Raw genomic sequence first — 16277 nt, forward strand, 5'->3', positions numbered from 1 at the left:
AGAGCGGCACAAAGCACATATGCGCATCCCGTGTGCAGAATGATGTGCTTGAAGCAACACAGAGTAACAGCGCGTGGCGCTCTTATGCGGCAGTTTATTGACCATATTCTTTTAACAGTTTTAATTTCAGTTACTGTGTCTGTGAAGAACGATTCATAGCACTCTATTCTCCAGTGTTGTGATCTAACGGACACTGTTTGAGATGTGTGCGCACTGCTTGCAAGGCTTTAAACACAAGCAAATTATAAACTTTCGTGAAGATTCAGCACTGGCCTGATCAGCCAGTGACAGTTCCATCTACTGTCCCGAGTGTCTTTCACAAGTTCTGAAAGGTAGTTTAAATGAGAATTCATGCGTTGCCGATAATGCATAGACTGATATTGTGTGAAAATGTGGAGAATGTTAAAACAAAGGTGCCTCTATAATTAACCCACAGGTATCGATTTTTTACGCATTGCATCGATGCATCGGATCGTCAGACATTAGATCGATGTATCGATATATATCAATGTATTGTTACACCCCTACTATATACTTACATTTAAATTAATCATTTGATACAATGCACTTATTGTGTGCATACATGTTTTTACATTGTACTTATATTTTAAAAACAACTGCATGTAATTACATCTGTAATTAATTTCTGTAATTACATTTATAATTACACTGTTGACCCTTCCCTTACACCTTACCCCTACCCTTAAACAAAAGTGTTGCGTTTATAATTTTGTTCAGTGTATATAGGCTCAGTGAGGAAGAAATCTATTTATGTGCAGAACCACACACAGCAGCAGCTTTGAGTCATGCTAGGTCTTCAATATAGTTTATTCAAATGAGATTATTGAGTAATTTTGTGAATATTTTGCTTCACCTTTAGAATGGCATCTCCATACCCTCCGCCCCCCTCCCACTCATGTTCGGAATGTGAAAAACTGCAATAATTGTTGTGCTGCCAGCTATGAAACTGCTAGTGGCAAAATACAGGTCGCCACATGCAAAAAAAATACCATTGGTGCCCTCACTGATGGGAAAAAGGTGTACCTGGTACCAGTAGACTGCGAAACACGGCCATTTGCAAAGGGACAGTCAAACATTAAAAACGTCTCCATCTCTGTAAAGTTCAGCAGAGAGTGCATTTTCTTGGGAGCTACCTCCAAGAAGTTTGTATGCGGCCCTCTTGCAGTAACGGAGGATCCACTCAGGAAATCCTCAATCCGCCCTCTGTGTATGACCAATGAACAACGCCATCCAGTGCGAATTGGCATGCGGTAATAAATATTTGCATATGTATGAGACAATATTTTCATTAAAATATCATTAGTTTTAACAGTTTTTTTTATATTACGGTAAAAAAAGTAGTAAAGTCATTTAATTGGGTGGCTGCTACATGGCCCACCAAAACGGCGCGATCTGCTCTATGTAGTGACGTCATTGTGTACAAAACGTCCCATTTCATTGGCTGACTCCAACCAATAAACAACTTTACTACTCTTTTACTGTAATATAAACCCCCACCCCCCCTCTTTTTTTTTTTTACATGGTCTCTGAGCAGCTTTGTCTCAAAATGTGCGTATTGTTTTCAGAGAAACATGTGATTAACGAAAAACGAAGCCTCACATTGTTTACAGTCACATGAATGCTACTGTCACGATCATTGCCCGTTCCTGTTCACTCCGGACTCCATTTCCCATAATCCTCCCTGTCAATCACATGCACTCACTCCACCAATCACCTGTTGCCACATACAGCCATGCACACTCCACACTAATCACCACACCCAGCTGATACTCATTACCAGGACTATAAAACATTCACACACACACCACCTCACCGCGAAGTCTTGATTACCATTGTGTCATTTCTGAGCGTTTCTATCCTGTCTGCCTGCTTGTTATCGTTCCTGCCTGTTTCTTGTTTTTGACCCGTTGCTGCCTGTCCTGATCTTTGCCTGTCCCTTGACTACGACTCTGCCTGTTCCTCACTGTTCCTGTTTGTTCCTGTTTTGACCCTGCCTGTACGACCACTCTCACTTGTAAATAAATGCTGCACTTGGATCTCTCGCCTGAGTCTCCATTCATGACAGAAGACTTCGCCACAACCAGATCCAGCAGCTTCGGTGAGCGTCTTTCCCGTCTCAACATGGACCCAGCAATGCAACTGATCAGCCTCCGCCAAGGTACCCGTACCCTCGAGGTGCACATTCAGAACTTTTTGGATATTGCTTATCTATCCGATCTGCCGGACTGTGCCCTCATTGACTTCTTCGCTTACGGATTAAACGAACCACTAAAGGACTGTGTACTCACCAATGGTCCCCGTGGATCGTTCATTGAATTCCTGGACTTTGCCTTGCTCGCAGTTGGTTCGACTTTCACTGTGGGAGTCGCGGAGGATTCCGACACGACGGTGAATCCCGTAATGGCTGCCAAGCCCGAGAACACACACAAAATGGCGGTCACTACAACGAGTCACGTCGCCGCTGATCACCCAGAGCAACGTCACGCCTTCGTTGATCACCCAGAGCAATGTCACGTCGCCGCTGATTGCCCAGAGTAACGTCACGCCTTCGTTGATCACCCAGCGCAATGTCACGTTGCCTCCAGATCAGTCAGGGAGCGGAGAGGACTACGTTCCAGTGTGGCTGATCCTCCACTGACTACGGTCTGAGCAGCTGGCATCCCCAAGTCCTCGCCGGCCACTTCGCTCTCAAACCAGTCGGCCGCTTTGCTCTCAAGCCCGGTGGCCGCTTCGCTCTCAAGCCCGCCGGCCGCTTCGCACTCAAGCCCGGCGGACGCTTCGCACTCAAGCCAGCCGGTTGCAACGCTCTCAAGTACTCCGGTTGCAACGCTCTCAAGTTCGCCTGTGTCTACGGACAAGATGGCCGCATCGCCTGTATCTACGGACAAGATGGCCGCATCGCCTGTATCTGCGGACAAGATGGCCGCATCGCCTGTATCTACGGACAAGATGGCCGCATCGCCTGTGTCTACGGACAAGATGGCCGCATCGCCTGTGTCTACGGACAAGAGGGCCGCATCGCCTGTGTCTACGGACAAGATGGCCGCATCGCCTGTGTCTACGGACAAGATGGCCGCATCGCCTGTATCTACGGACAAGATGGCCGCATCGCCTGTGTCTACGGACAAGAGGGCCACATCGCCTGTGTCTACGGACAAGATGGCCGCATCGCCTCATCCTCGGAAGAGGAGGAGGAGGAAGGCTCCTTCTATTCTTCCCCTTCTTACACCCAAGCTCCTCGCTCTGCCGGCGCCACCTGTGCTTCTTGCCCTGCCGGCGTCACCTGTGCTTCTTGCCCTGTCGGCGCCATCCACGCTTCTCGCTCTGCCGGCGCCATCCACGCTTCTCGCCCTGCCAGCGCCATCCACGCTTCCAGCCCTGCCAGCACCACCCAAGCTTCCAGCCCTGCCAGCGCCGCTCAAACTCCTTGCGCTGCCAGCGCCACTCAGGCGTCTTGCCCTGCCGGCTTCACCCACACGCCTGGCCCTGCCGGCGCCACCCGAACTCCTTGCCCACGAACCTGCGACGGGCCCCGCTGAAATCCCCAAGAACTTTTTTGGGGGGGGCAGTATACCTAGGGGTGGGGAGCTAGTGGGTGGGGACCCTGCCCAGCCACTGCTGTCATGGCCATTTATGGACTGTAGCCCACTAGGGTCGTTTATGGACTGTAGCCCACTAGGGCCATTTATGGACTCATTGCTGCGGCTGCCCAAGCCACCTGACCTGCCGTGGTTGCCCAAGCCACCTGACCTGCCGTGGTTGCCCAAGCCACCTGACCTGCCGTGGTTGCCCAAGCCACCTGACCTGCCGTGGTTGCCCAAGCCACCTGACCTGCCGTGGTTGCCCACCCTGACCTGCCGTGGTTACCCAAGCCACCTGATCTACCGTGGCCGCCCGAGCCACCTGACCTGCTGTGGTTGCCTGAACCACCCGACCTACCGTGGCTGCCCGGGCCATCTGACCTGCCGTGGCCGCCTGAGCCACCTGACCTGCCGCGGTTGCCCGAACCACCTGACCCACCGTGGCTGCCTGAGTCCCTGGGGCTGCATTGGAGATTCCGTCCCTGTCTGCCGTTAGATCTCCAATGCACCCACCCCCCCCTCCCTAGCTGTTCCTTTTACGGCGCGAGGACGCGCCTTCCGGGAGGGGGGCGTTATGTCACGATCATTGCCCGTTCCTGTTCACTCCGGACTCCATTTCCCATAATCCTCCCTGTCAATCACATGCACTCACTCCACCAATCACCTGTTGCCACATACAGCCATGCACACTCCACACTAATCACCACACCCAGCTGATACTCATTACCAGGACTATAAAAGATTCACACACACACCACCTCACCGCGAAGTCTTGATTACCATTGTGTCATTTCTGAGCGTTTCTATCCTGTCTGCCTGCTTGTTATCGTTCCTGCCTGTTTCTTGTTTTTGACCCGTTGCTGCCTGTCCTGATCTTTGCCTGTCCCTTGACTACGACTCTGCCTGTTCCTCACTGTTCCTGTTTGTTCCTGTTTTGACCCTGCCTGTACGACCACTCTCACTTGTAAATAAATGCTGCACTTGGATCTCTCGCCTGAGTCTCCATTCATGACAGCTACACTTTGCGTGTCATAATGTTTGAACCCAGACCATTAGCCTACTATATGAAAGTTCCAGTAAGTCCATTTACTCAACATTTTAAATATATAAACCTGTAGCCTATATTACATCATCATTATGTTCTGTCATACAGGCTACAATAACAGCACAATACTTGCATCAAACAACTCAGTAGGCTATGTATTATTAGTAATTATTATTCTTTTTGTTGATCCATTTCATTTATTGCCAAACTTTAAGATGTGAATTATATTACTGAAATAAACACATTTTGCATCGTCAAGCTTTTATTTGTGTTTAATGGATAAAACAACGGAGCTGCGCACTCAGGTTTATGGCTGCTGTAAATTTTACCTGCCACAAGATGGCACTGTTTCGACACTTTTGATGCTTTGAAACCATTCCCGAAACATTTAGAGAAAAGCTTCAAACATTTAAGAGGCTTCATTTTTCCATCCCTACTCAATAGTTTTAGGCCTTTTTGTACATGTTTCAGTCGAATTTTGCTGTCTTATTGAGCGTTTACTCATTTTGAGCCTGTTTTTAAACATTAACCATCTGTAACGTCATATCCAATCAGATTTCTTTTCACCCATATCCCCCACGCCCTTACAACACACAAATGCACACCTTTATTTTTAAACTCATTCTGTCTTGCTCTCTTAATATGTAATGAGTTTACGCAGATAGATTTTACTAATCAATAAAAAAAAAAATTGTAAAAAAAAAATAAAAATAGCGCCCTCTCATTGTATACACACAGTGCGTACACTGGCATTGTTCATTGGTCAGGCATCAACCAATAAAATGGCTTCACAATCAACCTCTTGGGTTTTGCTACTGATTTACCTTCATACAGATGCTCCCATCTCTCTCTCTCTGTGTTTCATAGACAGGTTCTTGAAAGCATACGAGTTGCCGCCCGCAGCCTGGTTGACGAAGCTGTCCCACAGCGTCAAGGCCCTTTCACACAGGACGTGCTATGAAACCCATTAATTTCAATGGCTTGCGCCACACGAGGACGGTTTGTTGCTACGTCGACCCAAGTGCACATGCAGCAGTCAAAGTTCAAAACAGTTCAACTTTTGCCGCTGCGCTCTGTGATGATTACCCGCGTGACCAATAGCAACGGAGCATCCTAACAATCAGAAAGCAAAATGGATGAACAGCTATTTTCTGTGTTTGTGGGTCGTATAGAGACATCGGGAGAAAAGCTGTCATGGAGGCATGACAGACACTGTCAAGAGCTGCTCTCCTTACAAGCAGGGCTAGTGCTATCGCTCACTTCTTAGCATGGGACATATGGGCCATTCCACTGAATGAGTACCATTTCTGTCCCCAGGACATTGTATGTAAATATGCATGAAAATTAAAATACATTTTATTATTAAGCAAAATGTATAATTTTAAACATTATTAAAAACTAGCCAGAATCTAAAAAAAAACAGCATTTGTTACATGTCCCTACTATATACCCAAATCTAAATCAATCACTTTATCATCAAATATAATCATTACAATCTTTTAGAAATCTTACTATTTTTGCATTGTTGTTACTCCATATACAATCTATGTTAAACAAAAATAAATTTCATAAGAAATCCATAATATTTTATATCAAATACACATTTTAGTCGTGTCCCCAGGTTTTCACTCAGGACTGTTACCCTCACTCATTTCCCCCTTTAAAAAACTCGGAACAATCCACAAGACACATTTTCAATAGGAAGTTGCATCATCTGGATCTTATTCAGGCCATGAGAAGACCAAAAGTAAGTCCTCTCATTTTAATTTCTGTATATTTGATGAAATTGTAACTGTAACTGAGAAGGTCAATCTCAACATACTGTCCTGTTACCTAAATTATTTCTTTGATGTTACTTGTTTATTTTAAAAATATTAACTTTAGGTAAATCACTAGTATTTGCTCAGTGTCCTTGTGCTATTAGCATGTAGTCCATGTGGCCATATGTCATGTATTTGATCATTTTTGCTTAAAAACTTAATCCTCTTACTTTCAGTCCTGTTACTCATATGAAAAATAACAGGAGTGAGTTAAGAGTAACAGGAGTGAGTCCTCTGTTTTGTTGATTTATAAGTGTGAATATTAGCTGATATAATACTATTCACCTGTATCATGAGTTTTACAGTTGAAATTACTTGAATTAGACATTTAGGATTAGTTTTACAATGTAAATACCATACTTAAAGGATTAGTTCACTTTCAAATGAAAATTTCCTGATAATTTACTCACCCCCATGTCATCCAAGATGTTCATGTCTTTCTTTCTTCAGTCGAAAAGAAATTAAGGTTTTTGATGAAAACATTCCAGGATTTTTCTCCATATAGTGGACTTAAATGGCCTCCAAACGGTTGAAGGTCAAAATTAGTTACATTCCAGCTTCAAAACCTTCTACACGATCCTAGACGAGGAATAAGGGTCTTATCTAGAGAAACCATCACTCATTTTCTAAAAAAAAAAAGTTTTAAAAAAGTTTTAACAATAAATGCTCATCTTGAACTAGCTCTCTTCTTCCAGCTGTGTAGACGCTGCAAAGTGCATTACTGCCCTCCTCAGGTCAACGTTTGAACTAATTGTTATATACTTGCACTAACATATTGTATATGACAATTTAGTTCAAACTTTGACCTGTGGAGGGCAGTAATACACTTAGCAGTGTCTACACTGCCGGAATTCAAATAGAGAAGAAAAAGAAGAGAGCTAGTTCAACATGAGCATTTATGATTAAAAACTTTTTTTAGAAAATGAGTGATGGTTTCTCTAGATAAGACCCTTATTTCTCATCTGGGATCATGTAGAACATTTTGAAGCTGCACTGAAACTGTAATTTTGACCTTCAACCTTTAAGCATTAAATTTCTTTTCGACTGAAGAAAGAAAGACATGAACAACTTGGATGACATGGGGGTGAGTAAATTATCAGGAAAATTTAATTTGAAAGTGAACTAATCCTTTAAAGGGAGCCAGTCCACCAAGACGTGACTTCATCTTTTTGTCTTTCTCTTTCTTATCTTTTGTAGAAGATGGAGAGGACCTATACTATGCAGGTGCCAGAAACACACACACGGCATGCTGCAAAAGAATGAGTGAAACACACCCACAACCCTCTCTTTTTACCCCTTTTTGTCTTTCCTTCCCTCTCTCTCTTCCCCTCTCTCTCCTTCTTTCTCTTTCCACCTCATTCACTGTGAAGTAATACTAGCACACGGCACATCCCTTCAACACAGAAATCTCTCTCACACACAAGCACACACGGCCATGTATACACTTTCTCTCACACACATTTGCACACTCATTCCTGTTACCCAGTGTTCATTTCTCCAACAAAGTGTTCATTCCTGTTACTCAATGTATTTATTTTTCCAAAAAAATAACGTTAAACCACTGTTTTTATCAGTTTTGTTTGTTCCATCAACTGTTAAATAAATTAAATTATTAAAAAAACTGATATACTTGAAGTAGGGCTGGGCGATATATCGCATGCGATTGTCACGCAGTAATCAGGGAACCGGCTTTACTGACAAAATGCGCGATATATCGCCCAGCCCTAACTTAAAGCTTCTGTCTTCTTTTAAATGAAAAAAAAAAAAAAAATGTGTGTCTTAATATAAAGTGATTTTTTTTGTCACAAATATCAATTAGGACGAGTGGGAACCCTGTAAAATCATGCCATACTGCTAACAGTTGCTAGCAGTTTATAAAGACAAAAGTACAATATAGCTAATTTACAGATGAAACTGACCTGTACTTGTCCTGAACAGGTCAGTAGTTTTGCCTCTCTGTTCCACTCCATTCTCAAGTCTCTCGCAGACTAACCGATTCATGATTTATTAGAGATTTATTATTGAATGGTGAACCACCAAATACAGATTAAAATTAAAGTAACCAGACTGGTTTGAAAATGTAAGAAGTAGAAAGTACAGATGCTTGCACAAAAAAATGTGTGGAGTGAAAGTAAAAAGTTATAGTGAAGTAAAGTACTAATACCAGAAAAATCTACTTAAGCACAGTAATGAAGTATTTGTAATTTGTTTCTTCCCAATCAGTTGAGCTACAGTATATGTGCGATGGGCACCGGCATGTTTGTTTGTGCTGCAGGGACCAGCCGAGAATGATGTGATTGTACATGTCAAAAGGTTAATAAATGTAACGCCATTCTCGGACAGAGCTGTTATAATGTGATTGTTACCGGTGACTTTCAAATAAGTTTTAAGATAGGGGGTTTCCTAAAGATTATCCTATGCTTCTGTAATACCTTTTCCTATCTAGACAATGTTGTTAGTAAATCTGTGGACAGTGCTATTCACTGATCTCATTTTAATCAAGTCTGCTCCATTCAGTGAAAAGCATTTGCCATTGGATAATTAGCATTTCCCAGAATGTCCAATCATACTTTTTCTCAAGAATATTTTCATAACTGAAAAATGTTTCATAACTGAAAAATGTTCAAACATGTTCCTCAGAATTATGTGCAACTTGCAGGTGCAAGATAATCTTAGTCCAAACTGAAAACAAGATTATAAATCTTATTATTGGTTTGAAATAAGATTATTTTGCTTACCCCATTGGCAGATTATTTTGCTTGTTTTAAGGAAAAACCTACTTAATTTTGACTTATTTTTCCTGAAAACAAGAAAATAATTTTTACTTGTCAAGAAAATGCTTCTTGATTTAAGAACTTTAAGATATTTTGACTAGAAATAAGACAAAAACTCTTAAGTAAGAACAACATTTTTTGCAGTGTGTTGTAATTCCGGATGACAACACCCCTCCTGTCAGGGCTTTTACAACTCAGAATGATTAACAAGCTGAGTTCTTGAATAAGAACTATTAAAGATTCTTGTAATACTGATGTGTTGCACAGGTATGGACATACCGCATACACAAGCATTTAAATCTTCCCGCTACGAACGTATAGACACTAAACATGGCATGATTGAAGTTACCTTAAATGTCATAAAACTTAAAAATCATAAAACATGTAAATACAATGACTGCAATACAACACAGTAATAATAGATATAATTTCCTGGGAATATGCATGTTCATTTATAGAATTAATGCAGTAAAGTCTTTGTTCTGTGTGGAAAATGCAGGGAAGATGCAGATTTCCTGTGTCTCTTCTCTGCTCTCAATGTGGCAGCACATTCCTCGGTGCAATAAACTTGTAACTGAGAACTTCTCGGGGGATGGGGACAGTCAGATCCCAGAGTGAGCTTAAAACTATTGGTGAACTAACAAATAATTGTGTCTGATTTGTCTCAGTCATTATACAGTGATGGGTTCGTGTCTTAAAAACACTAATCCACCACTGTGTGTATATGCAATTGTTATTCTTAAAGTCATCTTTGAGCAACTGATGTTATGTAATTATTATTTCTGAATTGGCTTCTAATTGTCCAACTATTTAATTGGCATGATACATTTTTACTTGACAAATAAATATTATCCTTGATTTATTCTGCATTATTCTTAATTCATAATTTCTAGTAGATTAAAGTGAAGGTATTACCACAAATCTACTCTCCTGAAATCCAAAAACTTCTGCACCATCTCAAACAAATCGTCGCTGCCCGATGAAACTCACGTATGTGAGAGACAAGGTTGTCAATAAATTAATAGCAAAGAATCCAGTTTTATAGACAATGTATGGTTCTAGTGGCCTGTATCCAAAGTGTCTTTGAAGTGTGTGTAAAGAGCAGATGGTGCAGATGGGGTGATATTGCTCAGGGGGGAAGCCAGACATTACAGGTCCTGGCATGCAGGGCTGGAAGAGTAACTGTTACAATGGTGTGTTGATCGCTCCATACTCTACAGTGGTTTTCTGGGTCTTGGCTTTAACCATGATCTCTTGGCACTCTGGGTCATTTTTCTGTTCATCAGCGATTTCTGACAAGTCCAATGGCAGATCAAAAGTGACAGAATTTAAACCACGCTTAGCTGGTGTGTGCAACAACACAGTCAGTGATTCAGCCTCATCTCTCCTGGATAACACATCAGGCACAACATTACATTGTCCTTTTCAATACCGTACAGTAAAGTGATATCCTTGTAGTCTGATCATCCATCTTTCCAGTCTGGATGAGGGTTTTGGATGTTGGAAAAGCCAGACTAAGGATGCATGATTAGTGATCACCTCGAAAGCTCTGCCAATGGTGCCACTTCTCTACAGCCCATACTACCACTAGACATTCTTTCTCTGACGTCAAATAGGATGTCTCAGCACCTCAACCAAAACTTGTGTGCACACTCTTGCGAGTTGATTCTGGTCTGCTTATAAAACCAATGTCCCTGATAACTATTCGATCACAGCTACGTGCTAAGAAAGTGATATTTTTCTGTGGCCATGGAAAAATATCCTTCTTGAAAAGTTGATAGACGATCAATACTGAGTGTTCGCTGGCCGAACAGATTAACTGATTGTAATATTAATTCAGCTACATTAAGTTCATTTGATTAACTAATTCAAATATTTATAATTAATTATAAAGAGTTATGATTAATTAGTAATATTTCCCTTTTGAGCTAATTTGCTTACAACACAGATCTTAAGAGAACACACTATGTTTTTAAAAATGAGGTTTTATTTAGGAGTGTTACAGACTCCAAAGATTTTCAGAAGATGGAGAACACCAGCCTTCATTGTGTCTGACAGAGGTACACAATTTACCTCAAAACTCCTGAACCAAGTATGTAAGCAGTGGCATGTAACACAAAAACCACCGCGTACCATCCTCAATCACACCTCACTGAACGGGTCAATCGAAATTTAAAAACCACTGTACCTGGGATCAGTGGATATGTGAGTTCAGATTTGCACTAAATACCACATGGCACGAAAGTACAGGGTACTCAGCTTCTGAGATAGCACTAGGACGACAGCTGAAAGGTCCTCTGCATAAAGCCTTACAGAATCCACCAGATCCTGACCAACCAGCATATAGTACTCTAGAACGCCAAAAATTTCTATACGAGTCAGTAAGAGAGAATGTAGAGAAGGCACAAACTAAACAGAGAAAATACTACAACCTCAAGAGAAGAGCTCAAAACTTCAATGAGGGTGATTTAGTTTGGGTGCGAACACATCCTCTCTCTCGTGCAGATGATGCTTTCATGGCTAAGATCTCACCTAAATGGAAAGGCCCAGCTAAGATTGTGAAAAAGCTAGGACCTGTAAATTACAAGGTAACCATGTTAACTGATCCTACTCAGGTAGACACGTATCATACCCAGAATTTAAAATTTTGTTCCATGGGTCAAATTTTTAAACCACGGGGAGGGGTATGTAACGGTCTGAACATTACCCATTTTTTAATTGTATTTTTCACTGTCTATTACATAAAAAGAGATATCTGGTTCAAGTGTAATTCAACTAGGAGCCACTTGAGGGCGATAGTGCACAATAGCTACCAGATATAAGCCTAGTCACGTACAAGCAACTCAGGTCATTTGGTAGAGGGAAACCGCATGCATGGTTGAACTAGCACTACTACTAGCATCTACTCATTTTAAAGTACTGTTTTGAGAACTCTTTGAGAGTTTACACTCAAAACGTGAATACTGGCCGACTATGTTAACTTGGTGTATTTGTAAAAAACATAGACTGATGTGAGCTATTTTGCCTTCTTTTGTAGAAAGGACTTTTTTCCAGCTCATGTCTCAGCTCATTGCTGTCATGATTATTCTCATGCACGTCTCCAGGGTAGCACGAGTAGCATGGAAACTGTGTAAGACCACGCTGTAGCGAGGCTACGGCACGTGGCGTAATCAACACAGCGTTTAGCTCAGTGAGGCACCAAACGCCACTGACTGTCTTCACTTCTCACTCACTGGATTATATCTCTTAAATTACATTGTGGATTTACACTCATCTCAACACCATCATCATTCCAGCTCATCTAAAGTTGATCATTGACAATAAGTTTCATTTATTGACTGCACAGAGACAAAGACTGCTTTTTTGCTTATTGGTTATTTTTGTGGCAATTAATTATATGCACTGGTGGGAATAAAAAGGAAAAAATTATATTTGTTGGGTGAAGTGGTTTTATTTTTCAGTATTTTTCAGAGTGAAACTGAAGCAGCAGTTGTGTGGGTTTTTTTTTGTTTGTTTGTTTATTTTGGAGAACACTGCTATTCCTACAAAGTATGGAATAAAGTTTCTGTACCACGTGTTTTAAAAAAATGCAGGCAGTATGACTGTTGAGAATTGAGCAATTGAGTTCCACAGAAATGGCATTTTTCAGGTCTGTGAAATGTCTCGGTCGTGAGATGTAATCAGATGTACTTTAGTATGTAATTTGTTTATCTGGATATTCTTGTTGAAACGTACCAAAAAAGGCCTTGTGGGCTGGTTTGGGGCATTATACTTCCATGCTGAAAATGGGCCTCCCTTACCCCCAACTGACTTTCCAATCTTCCAATCCAAGACCAATCTTCCTCCTCCGCCCCTTTCAGATGGCAATAAAAACTGAGGTATGCAGTCATTTCACTATTCTACCAGACCAGACTTGATGAAAAGCTTCACACTTTCCAACAAGGTAAGGCAATTACAATTAAAATTACTTATAATCAAATCAGGGCCAGTATATATAACACTTCTTAGAAACACTCTTAAAGGGTCATGAAACCCCAGAACACAAATTTTGGAGATCTGAACAGATATGTACAGGTTGCATGTCACTGAAAACACTAATAGCACTCATACCCCTGGTTTCACAGATGAGGCTTAAGATAGTCCTAGACTAAAATGCATATTTGAGCTGTTTTTTTACTAAAAGCAACTTTTACTGACAGATCTTAAAATATGTCAGTGCCATTGTTTTGTCTCAAAAGATGCACACCAGTATTTTTTTCTAGTGTATTTTTATAAGAGAGACATAAATATCCTGATTGAACTAAGGTCTAATCCTGGCTTAGGCTAAGCCCTGTCTGTGAAATCAGGCCATAAAGTTTATCAACAAATGGAAATTGGTTATTTTTGCATTTTTCAGAGCAATTTTGAACTTCCTGTTTGAAAAGCAAAGTCGAAGCTACATCAAAAAATCTGATACGTCACCGGGTTCTCTGCATTTATTCATGAGAAAGAGCTTGTTCAGTCCAATCCCTGCGCATATGATTATAATTGCAGTATTATGCATGAGGAAGTATTGGTAACACTTTATATTAACATTCTGTTATAAGTCACTTATTAATTATTAGTTAACGATGAACTAATCATTTACAAAACATGACTATATATTCATTAATGATTAATAAGTGGTATTAATAAGTGGTATTGATATTCTAACATTTTATAAATGATTTATTAATTCAATTAATTATAAGTTATTTATAAGTTATTAGTTAACGATGAACAAATCATTTAAAAAAACATGACAATATATGTTCACAAATGATTAATAAGTGGTATGCTTTATATCTTAAATTATTTTTATATCTTAATTTGTAATTCATGAAATAAATCAAATAGATCATTAGTAAATGGTTTATAAATTATTAGTTGATACATTATCACTTAAATTTATTTATGTATTAAAATTGTTTTAGTGTCATTATCTCAATATACAAAGTGTAACAGGTAGATAAATGTAATCACAATAATTTATTTAAAACATTACAAAAAGCAGTATAAAGAACAGACAAAATGACACGTGCTACAGTACCAGCTCTCTGACAGCAAAACATAATTTTGTGAGAGTTACAGAATGAAATTAAAGTGTTTACACTGCAAAAAATGCTGTTCTTACTTAGAGTTTTTGTCTTGTTTCTAGTTAAAATATCTTGAAGTTCTTGAATCAAGAAGCTTTTTCATGACAAGTAAGAAAATATTTTCTTGTTTTCAGGAAAAATAAGTCAAAATTGAATGAGTTTTTCCTTAAAACAAGCACAATAATCTGCCAATGGGGTAAGCAAAATAATCTTATTTCAAACCAAAAATAAGCAATATAATCTTGTTTTCAGTTTGGATTAAGATTATTTTGCTTACCCCATTGGCAGATTATTTTGCTTGTTTTAAGGAAAAACTCACTTAATTTTGACATATTTTTCCTAAAAACAAGAAAATAATTTTTACTTGTCAAAAAAATGCTTCTTGATCTAAGAATTTTTAGATATTTGGAGTAGAAACAAGACAAAAATTCTAAGTAAGAATAGCATTTTTTGCAGTGTAATCGCTGCGAACATTCCCCTTATCTGCATTTCCTTCCTTTCCTTCCTCCACAGTGTTGTGCTGCAACACAGCAACTCAAATTCAGCATGTTGCATATAGTATAGGGTGGTTGCAAATCAAGTAACAGCCAATAAGGAGTGAGGTTTGATGTCACTATCGCAAATCTGCATCGTTGTGTTTGAAACGCCAATTTTAAATGGATGAGACAGCAGAAATGTGCGATTATAAACTTTTAATGATTTTATTATGGAATAATCTTTTTCTCACACGGTGGGATCGTAAGACTTCTGAAGAATAAAATGCATGAAATAATGGACAACGTTTATGATCAGCTTATGGTGCATTTTCATATGGTGAGGAGCTGTTCCATGAAAAACAAAATATAAATTAAAGGTGCAATATGTAAAACAAAAAATATCCAAAATATTAAAAAACCACTAGGCCAGCATTATATATTTTGTACACTTGAGTACTTACAATATCCAAAATTTTTCCAACTATTTGTAAATCGTACGAAAATTGCAATTTTAACCAAGGCTGTGTGAGGAGTCGCCTGTCAATGGACCCTTTGCTAAGCCCCACCCTTCTTAGTTACTGTTGCTACGCCTGTCAAGCTTTTGCGCCTGGCAAGTCATTTACAGTGTGTATGCACCGATGTCAGACATTTCCAAGAAGATAATTAGTCATTTTTGGCGAACAGGTGAAATATCTGAGAGAGCAAGACAAAAGGGACTGCAGTATGCATTCGAGGGATATATCCACGACATAATATGCAACCGATTAGAAAATAATTTGATCAAAATTGAAGCTAAAGCTCCCAGCGCAAGCAGCTGCCGCCTCATACACTGACCATTCAAATGGGAAACACAATTGAGGAAAAGCTTTGTTCATCCACAGCAGGTTAAGTGAAATTTGTGAAAATAACCTAATAATTATAAATCAAACAGCTTATCCATAAGTCTTGTGGAATAAACATAAGACATTAGACTGACCACTTTGCAATGATAACATTCTCCCGCTTATATTTTTAGTGCGCCAGGCTTCTCCGTCTTGCCTTTAATCATCTTATTTCACGTTCAAATATATGCATTATGAACAAAGAACCGTCATTATTTCCAAGCAATGATGTGCTGAGTTAGCTAGCTAACCTACCCGTCAGATTGTCCTACTCGGGCTTACTGCATGTGCGCACATCAATATTACATCATTGTTGTCATGATAAATAACACAACATTACTGTATTTGCATTATTGTAAGGGTAGGTTTAGTGTTGGGGTAGGTGTAGACATTAATATTGCACAATCTGATAAGTAGGATTTTTCGCTATCGATTTATACTTGTTCTAACGATTAATGCTATATCATATTGCGCTACAACTACTGTACTTGTATTATTATAAGGGTAGATTTAGGGTTGGGGTAGGTGTAGATGTTAATAAAGGCATAAACCACGTTAATATCAC

General features: G+C 40.0%; 2 protein-coding genes across 3 annotated transcripts in view; one reads left to right on the top strand and one right to left on the bottom strand.

Moving 5' to 3' along the window:
• Positions 1 to 16277, bottom strand: part of LOC125244061 (stonustoxin subunit alpha-like) — a 1172099-nt gene that overhangs the window by 845673 nt on the left and 310149 nt on the right. The window lies entirely within an intron of this gene.
• The window catches only part of LOC125244160 (hydroperoxide isomerase ALOXE3-like), a 43927-nt gene continuing 40793 nt past the window's right edge, over positions 13144 to 16277 (top strand). Inside the window, exon 1 of the mRNA XM_048154181.1 lies at positions 13144 to 13184. The gene's annotated coding sequence lies outside the window, so the exon portion shown is untranslated. The remainder of the gene's footprint in view (positions 13185 to 16277) is intronic.

This window comes from Megalobrama amblycephala, linkage group LG1 (assembly GCF_018812025.1).
Source record: "Megalobrama amblycephala isolate DHTTF-2021 linkage group LG1, ASM1881202v1, whole genome shotgun sequence".
Taxonomy (NCBI): Eukaryota; Metazoa; Chordata; class Actinopteri; order Cypriniformes; family Xenocyprididae; genus Megalobrama; species Megalobrama amblycephala.